General features: G+C 40.0%; 1 protein-coding gene across 10 annotated transcripts in view; it reads left to right on the forward strand.

The window, feature by feature from the left end:
• RABGAP1L (RAB GTPase activating protein 1 like) overlaps positions 1 to 17,533 on the forward strand; it is a 457,210-nt gene that overhangs the window by 410,735 nt on the left and 28,942 nt on the right. The gene's annotated exons all lie outside the window — the stretch shown is intronic.

Here is a 17,533-nt window from a genome sequence, read left to right on the forward strand (position 1 = left end):
TGTTTCAAAGGGAAATATTGAAAAGAATTTTTTCTTTAGGATGAATTCTGAGCCAGCCACTGTGTTCACCTCTCTCTTTAGCCAGCCTTGGTTTGAAACTGTTTTCTGCAGTCATCAAAAATATGCTACACAACCCTTGTGTATTTTTGGTGGAAATGTAAATTGGTGCAGCCACTATGGAAAACAATATGGAGGTGTCTCAAAAATTAAAACTAGAACTACCATATGATTCAGCAGTCCCACTTCTGGGAATGTATTCAAAGGGAATGAAAATAGGATCTCAAAAAAGCATCCGCACCCCCGTGCTCATTGCCGCATTATTCTCAATAGCCAAGAAATGGAAATAACCTAAGTGTCTGTCAAAGGATGAGTAGATAACGAAGCTGTGGTAGATATATACACAATGGAGTGTTATTCAGCCACAGAAAGAAGGAAACCCTGCCATTTATGACAACACAGATGACCTTGAGGACGTTATGCTGAGTGAAATATGTCAGAAAAAGACAAATACTGTATTATACCACTTATATGTGGAATCTTAAAGAGCCAAACTCATAGAAACAGAGTATAATGGTGGTCACCAGGGGTGGGAGAAATGGAGAGATGTTGGTCAAAGGGTTGAAACTTCCAGTGATGAGATGAATAAGTTCTGGGGACCTAAGGCCCAGCGTGGTGACTGTGCTTAACAATACTGTGTTACATGCACGAAAGTTGGTAGGAGTGTCGGTCTTACATGTGCTCATCACACACACAAAAATGATAATTATGTGACGTGTTGGAGATGTTAGCTAACACTGGGGTGGTAAGCATTACAATGTATACGTGTATGAATTCATCACATTTTACACCTCAAACTTGCACAGTGTTATCTCAATTGTATCTCAAAGCTGGGGGAAAATGAAATCCTTAACATGTTCTTGAATAAAAAAATTATGCTTCACAAATTTGACTTCTATACAGACGTGGAGGTTTGTTTACATTTCAGATGAATAAGGCAGGCCCTGTAGTAAAACTATTTGACAACAAGGAAGTTATATCTTTTTTTTCTTGAATGACCTGAAAATATAAGCCAAAAATCTGCATTTATCCTAGAGAACAAAGCATAGCCTGTTCAGTATTGCAACCTTCACCTCGACTGGATTAGCCAGGAATCTGTTCTTTGTTTCGATCCTTGAACCTGATATGTTCTGTGCCCTTTAGCTTTTCTGTCAGCAAAAAGGGATAATTATGACCCAGTACCTGAATTAAAAATCCTTGAAATTCAAATTAAAGCTCCCTTGAATTAAAATTGATTCCCTTCTTAAAAGGTGATTCATAGTTCTGGTTTTCATTTTCTTTGTATCAAAGATGGCTTTCATTATTGTTTTCCACAAAATTTTTATATGTTTCTAGGTTTTCTGTTCTGAGTTCATGTGAATAATAGTTTTGAGAATATCTGGGTATAATATCTTTGACTTTTTCTGGACTAGAAGCCACAGATACATAAACACGTACCCGCTCAAGTTTACAAAGTCTAGGAGATGAAGTAAATAACTTAATATGGACTTTGGCTTAATTTTGCCGGGTCCTTACATGTTTACATTTGTAAATAATCCCTTGAAAATGTATTTTAGGAAATCATTAGCCAGTAAAATTTGCTTACGAAAAGAGAATGACAAATATTTATGGAGAACTGGAAAGTGCCAATATAGGACTTTGGTCCTATATTTGTAGACTCACCTTGGGTCTTGAGAGGACACTTATATTTTTTCAATTGTTAATCTGCATTTTATAGCTTAAGTCATACAAGTGACATTTAAAAAGTCTAAGGACGATGCTCATCGCATCGAGGTCTATAGCAGCGAGGGATGGGGAGGGAGAGCTAGCTACCATGTATTTTTTTTTGTAAGATTAATTTTAAAATAGTAATTCTTCATTAAAAAAATAGATATCTGGCAGTTAGAAAGTCTGTCCTACTCTTAAATGTTGGTATTACCAGTACCTGGTGCCAAGTAATAAGACAGTCCTCAGTATGCACTTCGTGAGGGAAACAGAATTAGACTTGAATCAACAGTGAAACCTGATATCCGAATCTGCAGCCCCTCTGTAGTTGATTCGCATATTCTTGTCTTGGAATAAGAATCCCAATTAGGCCCCAAAGGTCTATTCTAATATCCCTCCTTCTCTTGTGGGCTAATGTTCTTGACACTATTCTGTTGAATTGTCTTAGATAATGTTCAGGGTTTGTATTAGCCTGAGGCATGTGTGAGTAGAAGTCAAGTTATAGTGAATAATTTGGAATAACAACTTCTCCAAAAAGAGTGAAAAGGTACCTCGGAGATAAAATTGAGATACGGGCATGTAAAACAAGAATTCTTTTTTTTTTTTTTTCCTTATTCAACCTTTGCATATGTTTAAAAGGATGGCATTCATTTCAGGTTATTGATGAGGCTGTTTCTCCTTGAGCTAAAAGCTTTTATAACACATTTTCCATCTATAAATCATTTTATGTATTGTATTCTAAAGCCTTTGGATGTATAGGGGAAGTGGGTAGTCTTCAGCAAGTTCTGGCCTGTCTTTTTCAATTACATTTACTAAAGATTATGGGCCTACCTCTATTTGAATTCAGGAACCAAGGAGATTTGGATAGCAACACTGTATGTTTATAGAATGCGATCTATAGATGTATATTATAGAAATGCACACTTGAAATCTATGAAATTTTACTAACCATTGTCACACCAATAAATTTATTTTTTTTTAAAAAACTGCTAATTTTCTAGTAAATCATAATGCTTCTTGGAGTTAATAAGTAAAAAAAAAAAAAAAAAGCTTTACAAATGCTTAAGTCTAGATCTCTCACCAAGGTCATTGGGCTCAGTGTTCCAGCTCTAGGTGTAGCTGACAATCTTCACATAGTTTATTATAAAAAAATTTAATGAAATAGTTTTTAGATTAGATACCTCGTTCCCCTCCCTCTCTTCTTTTCCCTCTCCTCTGTCAGTTTAATTAGTTTTTCCATACTTTTTCCACATCCGCCATTTGGAGGAAGTCTGTGACATCAGAGTGACTTAATTAGCACACGCTTCATGTCACTGCATTGCCCAGCACAGTCATTTGTTTTAAAATGATACATGATACTGGAATTATGAAAGACAGCAACAGATTAAGCCTCAAAAGACCCCTTTGAGTGTTCTCCCTCATTCCATTATATAGTCAGTTTCCCCCTTGTAAATTATGACAGTGGGGAATTTATTAGGGAAAACATCATTTAAAAATTTTAACAGCTGCTATAAACTGTCATTTACAGCCCTCAGCTGACATTCACACAGCTGCAATCTATGAGTAAGCTTTCTCTTTCAGCTGCTGGAGGTCCTTCCATTTCTGTTCCCATGGAAATGAGGAGGGCCGGATGGGTAAAGGGAAGAGAGGATTGAAATATACGTTTCCTCATACCGTATTTTTCTTGCCTCCTCCCGGTTTCCATGGAAATGGGAACATAATCATTGGAGAGCGATCGTTCATGTGTAAGCAACAGTAGCTGGACCTCAGCAGGCACACAGAAAAGCTAACCTTATGGCCTTTCTGTTACCTGTGTGTGGCCAGCCCTCATTTCAAATATACTCTCATTCGATCCACTTTGCATGTAAAACGTGATTCAGTCCACTTTTACAAAGTCAGCTTGGCGTTACCCATTTTCCAAAATGAGAATTCTCTTAGACTTACTCTTATTGTCAGATATATATATCTACTCTTGGCGTGTTAAGCATTTAGTATGCAGGATGTTTTTACTTCCTTCTTATGTCTTTCCCCCCAACATTAAAGAAATGAATTTCAATTGAGGAATCAGCATCCAATTGCATAGCATAAGAAGTCTCCGGAAATAGTCTCATTTTCAGGCACTATTTTAGAAATTGCCCCACAGAGCAGAGGTAATTATTGGGTCTGTCAAACATATCAAGGAAAACTGCCACTTTTAATGGGTTATCACAATGTTCTCATTTAGGTAACAAAAATATCCTATGTTAAGTAGATTTCTGTGTCTTTCCACTTGTCGGCTCTGTCATCACATATCTCCTGTAATACTCAGACTCAAGGAAAGTGTATGGGCGTGGTCTTCGTCTTTTTTTTATTCCAGTATTTTAACTAATTGACAAAATCCACTTGAACCATGAGATATTAAAAATATATTTAACTGAACAAATCTGCTTGAGGCATCTGCAAAGTATTCGGCTTTGTGTTAGGACGGAGTGAGACATACCAAGTTTAAGTAAGGCTGGGGTTTTTTGCCTTAAGTCATCGTAATTGGGTTAGGAAAATTTATAGCCCAGGAAAAGCTATCTAACAACCCTATACAATTATTAAATGAGTAGTATAGACTAATCCTAAAGAAGCGTTAGGAGAGCAGGCTCCCTTGACCAAACCGCAATCACCAGGAAAGACTTGTTTTAAAAGACCTTTCTTTTATTGGTTTTAATGGTTCTTTCTTTCCATTTCTTTTGTCACCTTCTTCCCAAGGCCTTTTCTCCTGAACTGTTTTCATAACTTTCTAAATATTCTCTCAACTGCCACCTCTCCTTTGCCTTGTCCTCTCATTTATTTCAGCATCTACACCATTTCCACAGGAACACTCTTGCCAGCAGTTTTGATCCTTTTACTGCCCTATTTTAAAACCTCTGTGACTTCTTATCATTACTGGGGCAAGCCTTTTTAAAAGATAGCTCTAATGTCACATATTCTGCCTCGTAAGCCCTAAAAGCCACCAACACAGTAAAGAATTTTTCGTATTCCAGGTCTTTCCTATTCCAGATTGCCTCTCGTATACAGAATGAGTGCAAACATCTGTTCAGACCATGTGCCTGGTTGTTATTTCAGGAACTATGGGCACTGAACTAGCAAATACCCATGCCGTCCCCGCCTCCAGCGGCCGAGACCTACGAACAGGCTCCAGGGCGCCCTCCCAGCCTGCCCTGCAGGTGCCTCTCCCAGGGCTCATAGCTCCTCACCCCGACCAACATCACCACTGAGCGAGCACAGGTCCTGGGCCCCTGTTTCTCAGCTCTGTGCCTTGCTTACAGCAGTTTCCTTCTGTTTCCTTTGTGGAATGAGGGAAGAAATAAGCACTAATGAGCCGTGCGCTCCATGTCTCGGCCCTTTCTGTACCACTGACAGCCCTTCCCCACGGTTAGGAGTATACTCTCTGTACTTTACACGAAAACACGCCAACCTACACAGCATGAAACAACACGTGTTCATTTTAGTCTACACCTTGGACTCGATGAGTATTTGAAGCCCCCTGATACAGGAATACAGTCTCTAGGGGTAGTCGGCTGGCATTGGAAAGACCCTAATCAGGAGATAACTAATATATAATCCATTTAACCTCGTTATATAGAAATCTATACAAGAGGGTTTTCTAATTAGCATGAGGGATGTCACAATTTCAAGTTGGATTTTCTAGAAATACTAGAAAGGCCCCTCCAGCCTTGCATAGATTACTAGTAAGATTCCGGCAAGGCAGGCAGCTTGCCCCTCGCAGAATGGCACCTGAGGCAGAGCACCTGGATCCTATTGACTGCCACCCAACAAGTAATGCTTCCTACCTGGTAGAAAGGTAGTGGGTGGAGACCCCTGGCCTGCCTGGCTCCAATCCTTGGAGGCTACTGATATCTACCAAAATAATAACAGTAGCAGCAAAAAGCTGACACTTCTGAACGGCCGATAGCAAAAGTTCCCTCCAAGACACGATAATGCTCACCTGCTAGTTCCTCCTTAAAGTCTGTCCTAAATTTCCTGGTGTATTTGTGACAAAAATTGTCCTCTCAACCATTATAGCATAGGCTGATATCTCTATGCTGGCATTGATCAAACTTTAAAGTTTATTATAAGTTTATGAATGAAAGGGTTGTGTCGTAGGTGTCTTTGTACCCTGCATAGCATCTGGCTAGTGCCTTGCCCACAGCTGATATTTGTTGAATTAATGAGCACATCATTATGCACTTCCCAGTCCTGTAAGAAGCTGCTCCAGCACTGGGTCATGGGGACACCGAGAACCAATGTGTGGGTTCCCAGAGTTCCATGAATTCGGTGCTCGCAGTTCTCAGGGAGTCAGTAGTAATCGTCCAAAATGTCAGGTCTAATTGGCCATCAGTACGAAGATGCATCGGAGCTGCCATCAATGGCGAGGAAAGTAGTGTTGTTTATGGCATCTTCTTTCAGAAATTGATGCCTAAGTGTATTTCACATTGCTCTTCCTGCCAACTCTGGCTCTAGATGATAAAGAGGGGAAAATCTGTAGAAAAATTATTTTCCTGATACATCTCTTAGCCAATTTGAGGCAGTATAGGTAGCTAACCAAGTAGATAAAAAGGTTAAAGTAACAACAGAACACTAGGGAGAAAAACTAAAATGGGCATAAGTATAGCACATAAATTTTAAAAAGAAAGCAAACTAAAACAATGTTAGTATAATGGTAGTATAGAATAGTAGTTCAGAGCAAGGACCTTGGACCTGGACTGCCTAGATTAGAATGTATCCCCACCTTGCTAGCTGTGTGACCTTGGGCAAGTTACTTAACCTCTCTGGTCTCTGTTTTCTTCTCTGAAAAATGAGGAGAATAATAGCACCTACCTTATAGATGTGGCCAAAATAAATTACTATGTGTAAAATATATAGGATTCAGTGCCTGGCACACAGGAAGTGCTGAATGTTTGCATTTTCTACAGTGGTATGCCCAAATCATTGCTGTAAAGGCAGAAGAATGCAAATTTTAGTCAGTTTGAAGCCCTTCTGTCTCTGTGTTTACATACTCTTCCTCAAATGAGTAATCTTCATGCCTTCAATCTCTCACAGATTGGTGCTTATACTCTCCTGTAAGAATTATTTGTAAGCGCCTTAGAAGCAAAGACTATCTTCTTTGTCTTCCTCTTAGCGTCGAGTATTTACGTAAGAGTCTGGCTTACACAATAGCTCTTTGGTAATGATGTGGGGAGCCGTGAAGGAGACACAGTAGGCTGGTCTGTGATATTGGTCCCTGGACCTCGCTTGGCCTGGTGCCTGTGGACCTCTCATCCCTCTTCAGCCTCAACTGGCCGCTCCTCTCCTCTCTGTGCTCCAGTTGGTCCTCAAACGCGTCCCTCCTTCCCAGAGTCGCCTCATGGGCGTGTGACCTGTGCAGTCACGCAGGTCCCCGCATGTAGTTTGATGCTCTGCTGTCACCATCTTGAAATTCTCACTTTTTGAACGAGGGGCCTCGAGTTCATTTTGTACTGGTCCTGGCAAATGGTGTGCACTTTCCCAACTGTGCCGATTGTTCCCTCTGCTGGGCACGCTCCCTACCTGTCACTGGCGAACTTGTTCTTCAGGTCTCAGCTTACGTGTCATTCCTCAGAGAAGCAATCAGAATTAGAGCCCTGTGTGTTGTCAGCCCGCCCCCCACCTTTTCCTTTCTCTCAGAGGTTTGCCTTGCTTTGTAAATGAGTATTGATTTAAATTATGCAATTATTTCTTTAAAGGCTTTCTCCTCACCAGATTGTTAGCTCCTTGAGGAGACAGACTGTGCACTTGTTCCTGTATGGCCATACCTGCTACACAGTCAATAATCAATAAACACTTGTTGAATGAATGAGTTACTGGGTGATTTTGGAAAACGCAAAGTCGGGATAAGCTTTTTGTCCCACGTTAAAAAGTTGATGTATAAAAATGGCGGTGCAGTCATCGTGCAGCTTAATACTGCTGCTGACTTCTGACCAGTTTTACTGCCTTTAAAGGTAGATGAATACAGCAATGGTACCCATTTCTCTTTCCCACTGTTTAGCCTTCTCAGATATCTGGTATCGTTAAGTTGAATCTCTCCAAAGACAAGATTACTCAGGTTGTTTTATACAGCTCCTGTTTGACATATTAGTCTTGAATTAACTTCTTATAGCATAAATGTCTATAGCCTTCTGCCTACTGTGAGCCTATTTAGCAAGAAATATATATATTTATTTTTTATCTAATAGCCAACCACAACCGACATAACGCATTGCTTCAGCTTTCTTAGCATCCCGTGGTGGAGAGGCCGGCACTGTTATAATGAATGGAGCATTTGATGAAAATAAAAGACAGTGTCCTACTTGGCTCCCCTGTCATTCTTTCTCTCCTGTCTCATTGTCTAACTTTAAATAAGCTTAATAGCTCCCTCTGAAAGCATAGCTGTATCAGCTTTCTGTGGCCCAGTTTTGAGGCTACATCTGGTTAATCTACTCCTTGGAATCGGACCAATCCCATCAACATGGACCCAGATTTAGTGTATGACATACCATCTTACAATCTTCATTTTTAGCCCTTAGTACACATTCTATTTTTCAAACACTATAATAAAAATTTTAAGTGATGTATTTCTAACCAAAGATTCACTCAGAAGTGGAATTTTACTTGAGATATTACAGTGGATTGTGAGCACCTCCTCCCATAATAAAAGAAATAAAAGCATCCAATATGGTAGAACCAACTTAGGGTATTACTACTTCTTAATTTTTACAAAGAGAAAAATAACAGAATATCCATAATTCACCCTAAAATTGTGGACAGCCAATATAGTGAGATAACAATTTTTATTGTTTAAATGAAAAACAGACAAAATGTCTTTTTTCTCTCCTTCAAAGAGTGCAAAGAATCTGAGAATAACAGATTTAAAAAACAATAGAGGGAGTGTTAATGACACACCTACAATGGGTGCGCGTGGGTAAACGAAAGAACTCAGCATTATTTGAACATGTCAGTACGTGTCTCAGTGGGAACAGAGAGAAATACCACGGAAAGAACGGAAATAATAGAGAAGAAAGGGCTTCTCAATGAAGCTTTAGGCCTCAAAAATGTTCCATCTAAACGCAGACTGAGTCCATACCTTAAGGTAATTTGTCTGAAGCTGCAAATCTCCTGGGTGATTCATGCCTTGATACTTTCTTTTCAGAGGCTGGAGGAGAAGGAAAATATATCATTTCAATCTACTCGCTTATAATACTTTATGGAATTTTAAGCCGGCTTCTCCCAGAGTTAAGTTCATGGCTCAGCCACTCCAGGGTCTATCTGACCTTCTCTTTTTTCTAGCTTGCCAGGAAAGTTCAGGGTGAAAGTGTTTATGTTTTTCTGAGCTCTTACTTTATGCTAGGTAACGTGACAGATCTCTTAGGTTCTTTTTCTCCCAATTAGGTGTTAAAATCCCAATATCTCCATCATTCCGCACTTAATTAGCTCAGGTAGTTGCAGCAGGTTGCTGACGAGGCTTAGCAAGGGTCCTGGGTTTGAGCACTGCGTGTGCTGGTTAGGTGACAGGCAGTGTAGGTGACAGGCACGTGCTGTATTGCAATTAAGGCTTTACCTTTGGTGTCCGAAAGGCCTGTAGGGTCGGTCATTCTTATGGTCCGTGGGCATGTTACTTAGTCTTTCTCAGTGTACCCATTTTATAGAATGGTTATGTTATGGTAAAGCCAGCTCAACTTTATGAGGCTAGCGTAATAGAAAATATGGTAAGTGCTTAACCCAGTGCCGTGGCAAGCATTGTGTGCTCAGTAAAAGATGGTCATTGTAGTTATTTGTGTTCCCCCATTAAAAAAAAAAAGTAATTGAAGCTCTGATTAAGAGGTTTAAGTAATTTGCTTATAAAATTACATAGCTAGTTTTGAGAGAACCATTTCAAATGCAAGCCTGTTTAACTCCTAAACCACCCTACATAGAACATTGAAGAGAAACTCTATTGCTTAAATAATTGTTCTCGAAGTGCATGTTTTTTTCCTTATTTAAAACTTGATTTTGTTCTTAAAGTTTTTATATAATAGGTTCTTGAAATATTTTAGAACATTAAAAAAGTCCATCCCGATCTTACAGATTTATTCTCTCCTAAAGTTTATTTTATAAATTGGTTGTTTGGAACTCAGAATGGATATTCCTTTGGGAGCCAGTGGTTCCGGCCTCAGGCCAGTTCATAAAAGCCTCTCTAGCCCTTTCTACTCCTCCCTTTCTGTCACTTGATGCTCTAATCTGATGGTTTTCAAATGGACAATATATCAGAATTGCCTGAGGAGCTTTATAAAAATAGAGGATCACTTATCAGTGAAATCATGTGGTTCTTGACTTTTTCTGTCTGACTTATTTCACTTAGCATTATAATCTCAAGATCCATCCATGTTGTTGCAAATGGCACTATTTCCATCTGTAATTTTACTAACAACTGTCACCCCAATAAATTTTAATTTAAAAAAATAAAATAAAAATAGAGGATCACACCTCAGACCTTTTGAGTTAGAATCTTGACATGAATGTGCTGGATGCATGTCAGCAGAAGCAACAGCTCAGAACCCTGAGACAGGGCAGGGTGTGATGTGTGAGGACCTAAAGGAAAATTGTGTGGCTAGAGTAGAGTCTGCTTGTCGCTTTTGACCTCCAACGTAGGATATTCATATTTAAATAAATTGTGGATGTGTACTTTTATAAAGTAGGCACAAATAGACATTTTAAAGAGATGAAGTAAAAAATAGAACCAGAAATCCTAATGATTGCCTTTGGCATCTATTTGGATCCTTTAATGTACTCCCTGGGATCGGCGAACCCCACTTTTGCCAAACACGGGCATAGAGAGTGAAGGGGAGAAGTAAATACAATAGAAACCAGATCCTGCAGGACCAGCAGAGCTATGTCAGCCGTTTCTCCCTTTATTGTAAATGCAACAGGAAGCAATTGAAAAATTTAGGGGGAGAATGGCATCAGATGTGCATCCTGAAAAAAATTTGCCTGCCATATAGAGAAAAGATTTGGAGCAGAGCAAGAATGGACGCAGGGAGACCGGTTTGAAGGTTCCTGCAGTGACGAGGTGATTTGGGCTTGAACTAGGGCAACGCCAATGAGGTTCAAGAGAAGAAGGCAAGCTAGAGAGATATTTGGAGGCGTAGAATCTAGTGATTGGTTTCATGATCATTGGTGGGGGAGAGGTTAAAGGTGACTTCTGGGTCTCTGGCTTGAGCATCTGACTGGAAGATGAACAATAGGAGAACATGTTGAGAGTTGGGGTTGGGTCATGAGTCCAGGTTTAACATGCCTCCAATGTGAAACATCTGAAAGATGATATGAAGTTAGCAGTTGGATATGTAGGTGAGCTCTGTAGAAGTCCTGGGTTGGAAACTGTAAACTTAGGAATTGCCAACGCATAGATAGTAAGGAAAGTACTCCTCCAGATATTAATATTTATTGATAGGACAGTTCTAGAGCAGAAGTGCCAAGGAGTTGTATAAAAATAGTATATGAATTAGATTTATAGAACTGGAGATGAGGAATTAGAAATGAACAGATAAGCAGTTTCTATAAAATAAATTCAAGTCTCTCAAAGTTGCTACAGCATTGAGACCAGATGGCTTATATTAGAATGTGGGAAAGAAAGTCAAAATCAATATTTCAGAAGCTTTCATAGATACTTTGTGGAGCACACGACATTCAGGAGTGAGCCATGAATGTTGGAAAGTGACTCACCTCGTACAGTTATGCATGGATGTGTCACGGGTGTGAGTACCATGAGGCCTGAGTGCTTGGGAAAGTCGGATCTGCTGGATGAGATGGAAGCCAGTGCAGTCTTGTGGGCCGTATGTGTGAATTCAGGAAAAGAATGCCTAGTAATTTGATGTCTGTAAGCCTTGGGAGTTATGTTCAAGTTACAAGAGACGCGTACTTTTCTTGTCCCCATCCCCTTAAACCAATATGTTCCTTAAGTATTAGAACACAACTGATACCGCCAGAGGCGGGAGTGGAGATGGGGGTGAAGGGAGTCAAAAGGAACTAACTTCCAGTTATCAAATGGGTGAGTCATGAGGATATAATATACAGCATGGTGACTGTAGTTAATAAAACTGTATTGCATATTTCAGAGTTGCCAAAAGGGTAGATCTTAAAAGCTCTCATCACAAGAAAATAAATTGTAACTATGTACGGAGACGGTTAACTATATTTATTATGGTAATCATTTCACAACATATACAAATATTGAATCATTAGGTTGTATATCTGAATCTAATATAATGTTATAAGTCAATGATGTCTCAATAAAAAAGAATACAGTTAATAATCATGTATAGGCTCTTATGTTCTCTGAAGGTCTTTTCCCCCTAGTCCCATGGAGTAAAATATCACTGGCCATGTTTCCCCCTCCTCCGAGTGCTAGAAGCTCAAAAGGTGTCAACAATAGCTTCTGTAGCTGAGCACTGTGAAGAGAATTAAGTGAAGCCTACAGGACATGGCCCCTCTTCTTGAAGGACTTTTCTTGGTTCTTTCCCACCTATTTCTTCCCAAGTCCTTTAGGGTACTGCACACTGACTGGAATTTTGGTTGCCGCTGATCTAACTTCCTGTCCAGCCCTCAACAAGTCCTTGCAGAAGTGACTTTGAATTGGAAACTCTCAGCCCTCACCACCACCCCCACCACCCATCCCCACCCCAAGTCACCAAGAAATGTGGGACTACACTTACCTATTTTTTCTCTGTGCAATGATTAATGTATTAAATGAATGGGATCATTTATATTATACTCAACCTAAGAAATGATCTGAAGTGATCAAGAGCAGTACACAGTGGCTAGTACCTTTGTCTTATTAATTTGTAGCACTCAGGCTTCTTCTGACATCGGGAAAATTTTAACCAGATCTTACCAGCTTTTTTAAAACAATGATTTACTTTGCCAGCATTTGTATCCATTAATAAATATTCCTGTATCTTTTAATTCTGAAGTATAGAAGCAGATTCATCAAGTGCTGAATAACAGCTCTTACAAGTGACTGGCCCGTTATTATAATTTAGCACAGAGGAAATGTGGTATCTTTGACGTGGGCAGGAAGGTTACATAAACCAGTCATAATGAAAATTGTCCTCACTTCACAGGATCCTGGAATTAGGATGCAGACATGTTTGGGAGGTCATTTTTCTGCTTACCACAGTTGTCTATATTGACTGTTGCTTCCAAATTGTTTTCTTGTGAAATAAATTTATGTAAAAAAAAATTAGTTGATTTAAAGTAAAATGTGTTTGGACACGGCAAAAGTAGTGCAAATTGTATTCAAATGACTTAAGTTTGGGAAACACTTCCCCTGGCAGCCTGGTCCCAGAATGGAGCACAGGCCAGGAAGCAGCAGACCCGCCCCTACACAGATTGCTCTGCTAGGTCTGGCGGGCTCCATCCAGGGCTCCATCCAGGCTCAGTTTTCTTATGGGGAGAAGGGACTGCACTAGACAGTCTCCAAAGGTCCCTCCAGCTCCAACATACTAACTCTGTATAAATGGTTATGGTATAAATTTAAATGTCAGGGCCAAGCACATTGTGAAATATCTCTAAATATCATAAAATATTCAAAAGATGAAAATACTGGTTCTGTCTTCAATGTACCCTTCCCTAAATGTAGTTTTCAAGTCCAAAATGTCAAGGCTTGGCCAGTAACTCAAACAATTGCTATCAGGCACGTTAGGGGTTATCTGCCAGGGTCGGCCATCCTGTTTTCTATTTGTACGATGGTTTGTTTTTAATAAATACCGTTCTGAAGGGCGAGTGACCATTATCAGTTACACTTACAAACAATTGTGGATTCTTAGAGGATATTTTTTTAATTTAGCCAAATAGGAGGTGTTGGATAGGTAGAGGATGGATAGTTGGTGGAATAGGACCCCCAAATTAGGTAGACATTTAAAGGAATTGGTGTTGCTTACTTAACATTCTCTTCAAGTGCACACTTGCATTAAATTTATTTATCTTAAGGGAAAAGATACCTGTACTGCTCTTGAGATACTAGGTTGTTTCAATTCTAATAACTCTTGATGACTTTGTGTTCTTTTAAACTACGTACTAAAGACGCTTTTTTATTCTTTTCTCTAATAAAATGTCAAGCTCAGTATTACAGTCCCTAAAACAAAATCAATTGTGTCCTGAAATATAGTTTAAAAAACCATGAGCCCATTTTCTTTCTCTCATAAATAACAAGAGTTTCCCATCAGCTCTCCCCTTCTCTTCCTCCTCCACCCTTCCCCGCCTTTCCCTTCCTGCCAATCACAGGTGGACGCTCAATATCACCCCACAGCACAAGATAAATAAGCTTGGAAGGTTTCCTAGCAACAAATTGTTCTGGGAACCTGTTCTGTCTCCCTGAACAAGCTGAGGCCAAACATCCCAGAACCTCAGCCAGATGGGAAAAGATTAGCTTAGTGAGGGTGTTAAATGCATTTTTGAAAATTTCACTTTGAAATGAACCTCTTAACATAAATAGCAAGGTTGACTTTTAAAAGGACACTCTTTCCCATGTAAAAAAAATGAAAACACACACACACAAACACCTCAGTTATATTAACAGTTTGAATTTTTTTTTAAATACGGTTTCAGAAGAAATTCTCCAGAAACAAGCTTGCCTTATGTAATTCATGCTTTGGTGAATGGATCCATTGTCAGAACCATGTAGAAAATACTTCCACATGGGACTGAGGCTCCACCGGGCACCCAGTGGTACCGGTACCGGTACCGGTATCGGTTGCAAAATACTGAAATACTTCTGATCTGTGGGTAAATGTCTGCTGGAGTAGGCGCCCTCCTCACAATACCTCTCGCTTCTCCCCGTGACCCCAGGCCCTGGGGATGCACGTGAACCACCTGCCCTGGCTTAACACCAGCAGACTTCTCCCCGTTTCCCTCAGCACCCAAGCTACTTCGATGGTAGGGATTGGCTGCTTCATTGTGAGGGTCCTTTGGGGATTTTCTGAGTGTATGATTCATACATACAGAGAGAGGAAAACTAGAAGAAATTGAGGCCCCTGTCACAGTCAGGGAACGCAGTGTTGTTTTGTTAGCACATAAGCGTAGGCTTTCCTTACTGTTTCTCTGAAGGTCTTGAGGCCCCATGGTTGGCAGGTGGGGCTTTGCTTTCCTTTGTGCCCTGGGTGGTCACAGTGCACAGTGAAGGTCTCTGAGAGGGAGTGAGAAAGGATTAGCCCTCCTCACAGCAGCAGCCAGCAGAGGTTTTGCAGTTCGGTTACACCGGGGGGAATGCCCTCCTCCTTGTTTGACTGTGGGGACATTTCCCCATCCGTCAGGTGAAGATTGTCATCATATCATTGTTGAATGATTTACACTGTCTGTCAGGTTTGGACTGAGTTTGGGAAACTTCCCAATTGTGGTGAGAAGCAGATAACCCCACACCTGAGAGTGCTCCTGGGTGGGGGGAACAAAGTAATTAGAATAAAATGGGGAAGGACACCTGGTGTCTTTGCTTTTTATTTAACAAACTCCCTGGCCGGATTCCAGAACACTAAACTATACTCATCCCAGAAAACTGTAGGTAATTTTATATTCATTCTGGGTGCGTGCCATTCTCTCTGGCTCTCTCTCACACACATACACATGTTTTCTAAATACCATAGTTTGAACTTGACAAGAAACAATCTGTTGAGAGCCTCGCAAGGGCCAGTTACTTCGGTGTGTATCATGACAGACAGAGGCATCAACACATCATCCCTACCTTCACCAAGAATCCAAGAATTCAGCAACATAACACATTTGTAATCTTTTAAAAAATTAAATAAACTTTCTTCAAGTCACTTATTTAAGACCTAAACATTAAGAATTGTTTCATTTTGATTGTCCAAGGAATGCCTAAAAGTAGACTTTATCTGTTACATGGAACAAAATAGATGATAGTACATTAATTTTGAATGGATATGTATTAAAAATAATTTTAAAGTTTTCATAAACCAGGCATTATTTTAGATATTTTACTTACATTATATAATTGAATTTTCATGGTAACAATTATGAAGTAGAAATTTGCTTACCATTTTACAGATGCACAAACTCAGGCTAAGAGAGGTTAAACACCTGTTTGCCAAGGGATTGATAAAAATTTAGTTCTATCCAGTGCCAAATCCTATAACCTTTATATTGGGTTGTTGGAAAAGTCAAGACGTATTTTGTTTATGTTTTTCAAAGGTCATTTATTTATATAAAGAACAAATATCAATCAATGATATACTGCCCGTTTTGTTCAATAACCTTTTGCCATCTTTCAGTGAGCTTCATAATTCCTCATTCTTAGAAGGACCTGTCTTTATTTGTGAAAAACTGAACAAGGTGCTGATTTACAGCCTCATCTGAATTGGACATTATACCACGCAGGAGTTTTGAAGAGAGCGAAACAAGTGGAAGTCTGACGGTGCAAGGTCAGGCGAGTTTGGTGGGTGTGGCAACACATCCCATCCAAGCGCCAATAATTTTTGACGGGTGATCAAACTTGTGTGTGGTCTTGCATTGTCGTGATGGAACACAACTCCTTTACAATTAACAAGCTCTGGATGTTTCTGGATGATGGATTTGTTCAAACTGTCCAATTGCCAACAGTACATATTTGAATTGATTGATTGGTTCCTTGGTAGGAGCTTGAAAAACAGGACGCCTTTAAAATCCCACCACACTGAGAACATAACCTTCCTCTGATGAATATCTGCTTTCGATGTTATTTGAGCCGAATCATCACGTCGGGTCCAAGACCATTTGCACACCACATTGTTGTAAACAATCCACTTCTCATCACCAGATCAGTCGCTTCAAAAAAGGATCATTTTCCTCACGTTTAATGAGTATATTGCAGATATTTAGACGCGCCATTCAATGAGCTTCTTTGAGTTCATGCGGAACCCAAATATCGAGCTTGCTTATGTATCCCAGCTTCTTCAGGTGGTCGTGAATGCCTCAATGATGGATGTTCAATGTTTCTGCAATCTCTTGTGTCATGTAACATGGGTTTGACTCGATCAATGCCTTTATTTTGTCATCATCAACCTCGGTGGGCTTCCCTGACCGAGGAGCATCGTTGAGATCAAAATCACCAGCATGGAATTTTGTGAAACCATCGTTGGCACTGATGTTCTTGTAAAGCATTGTCTCCATAAACTTTATGCAACTTTTCACAAGCTTGACGCATGTTCTTCCCTTTATGGAAGTAAAACAGTAAAATATGGCAAAAATGCACAGTTTGGTCTTCCATCTTCAACTGGTTGTAAAACCTCCAAAACTCAATCAAATCAGTCAAATTTTTTTTAGAATGAAGCTAGAACTGTCAGCTGTCAAATGACAGCAATAACATAGATGCAAATGACTCTAGTACTTCCAAAAATGAACCAGTGCCATCTGTTGCAAACATGTGTCATGACTTTACTGACGACCCATACTATGCTATGCTTATTTATTTTTAGAATCCTAAGGTTCTGTATGATTCTATTCTTTTCTCAGAAAACAGGAGACTACTGTCTTTTTTAAAAAACATTTTATTGGTTGGTTGGGGGAAGGGGAACAGACAAGTTGCTGTCCTTTTGTTCTTCAGTCTAGTTGTGGAGGATGTCGCTTCACTGGCCCATGTTGGTATTATCATTGAGCTCTTCCCAGGTGAGGCAGTTGCTCACCGGCCATTGGACGGCCGCTCACGGCAGCTCACACTGGTTGCCGGCCACTCATGGTAGCTTAGGGCAGCCCACTGCAGCCCTACTGCAGCCTACGCCATCGC

Source organism: Hipposideros armiger, unplaced genomic scaffold, assembly GCF_001890085.2.
Source record: "Hipposideros armiger isolate ML-2016 unplaced genomic scaffold, ASM189008v1 scaffold_6, whole genome shotgun sequence".
In the NCBI taxonomy this organism is placed as follows: Eukaryota; Metazoa; Chordata; class Mammalia; order Chiroptera; family Hipposideridae; genus Hipposideros; species Hipposideros armiger.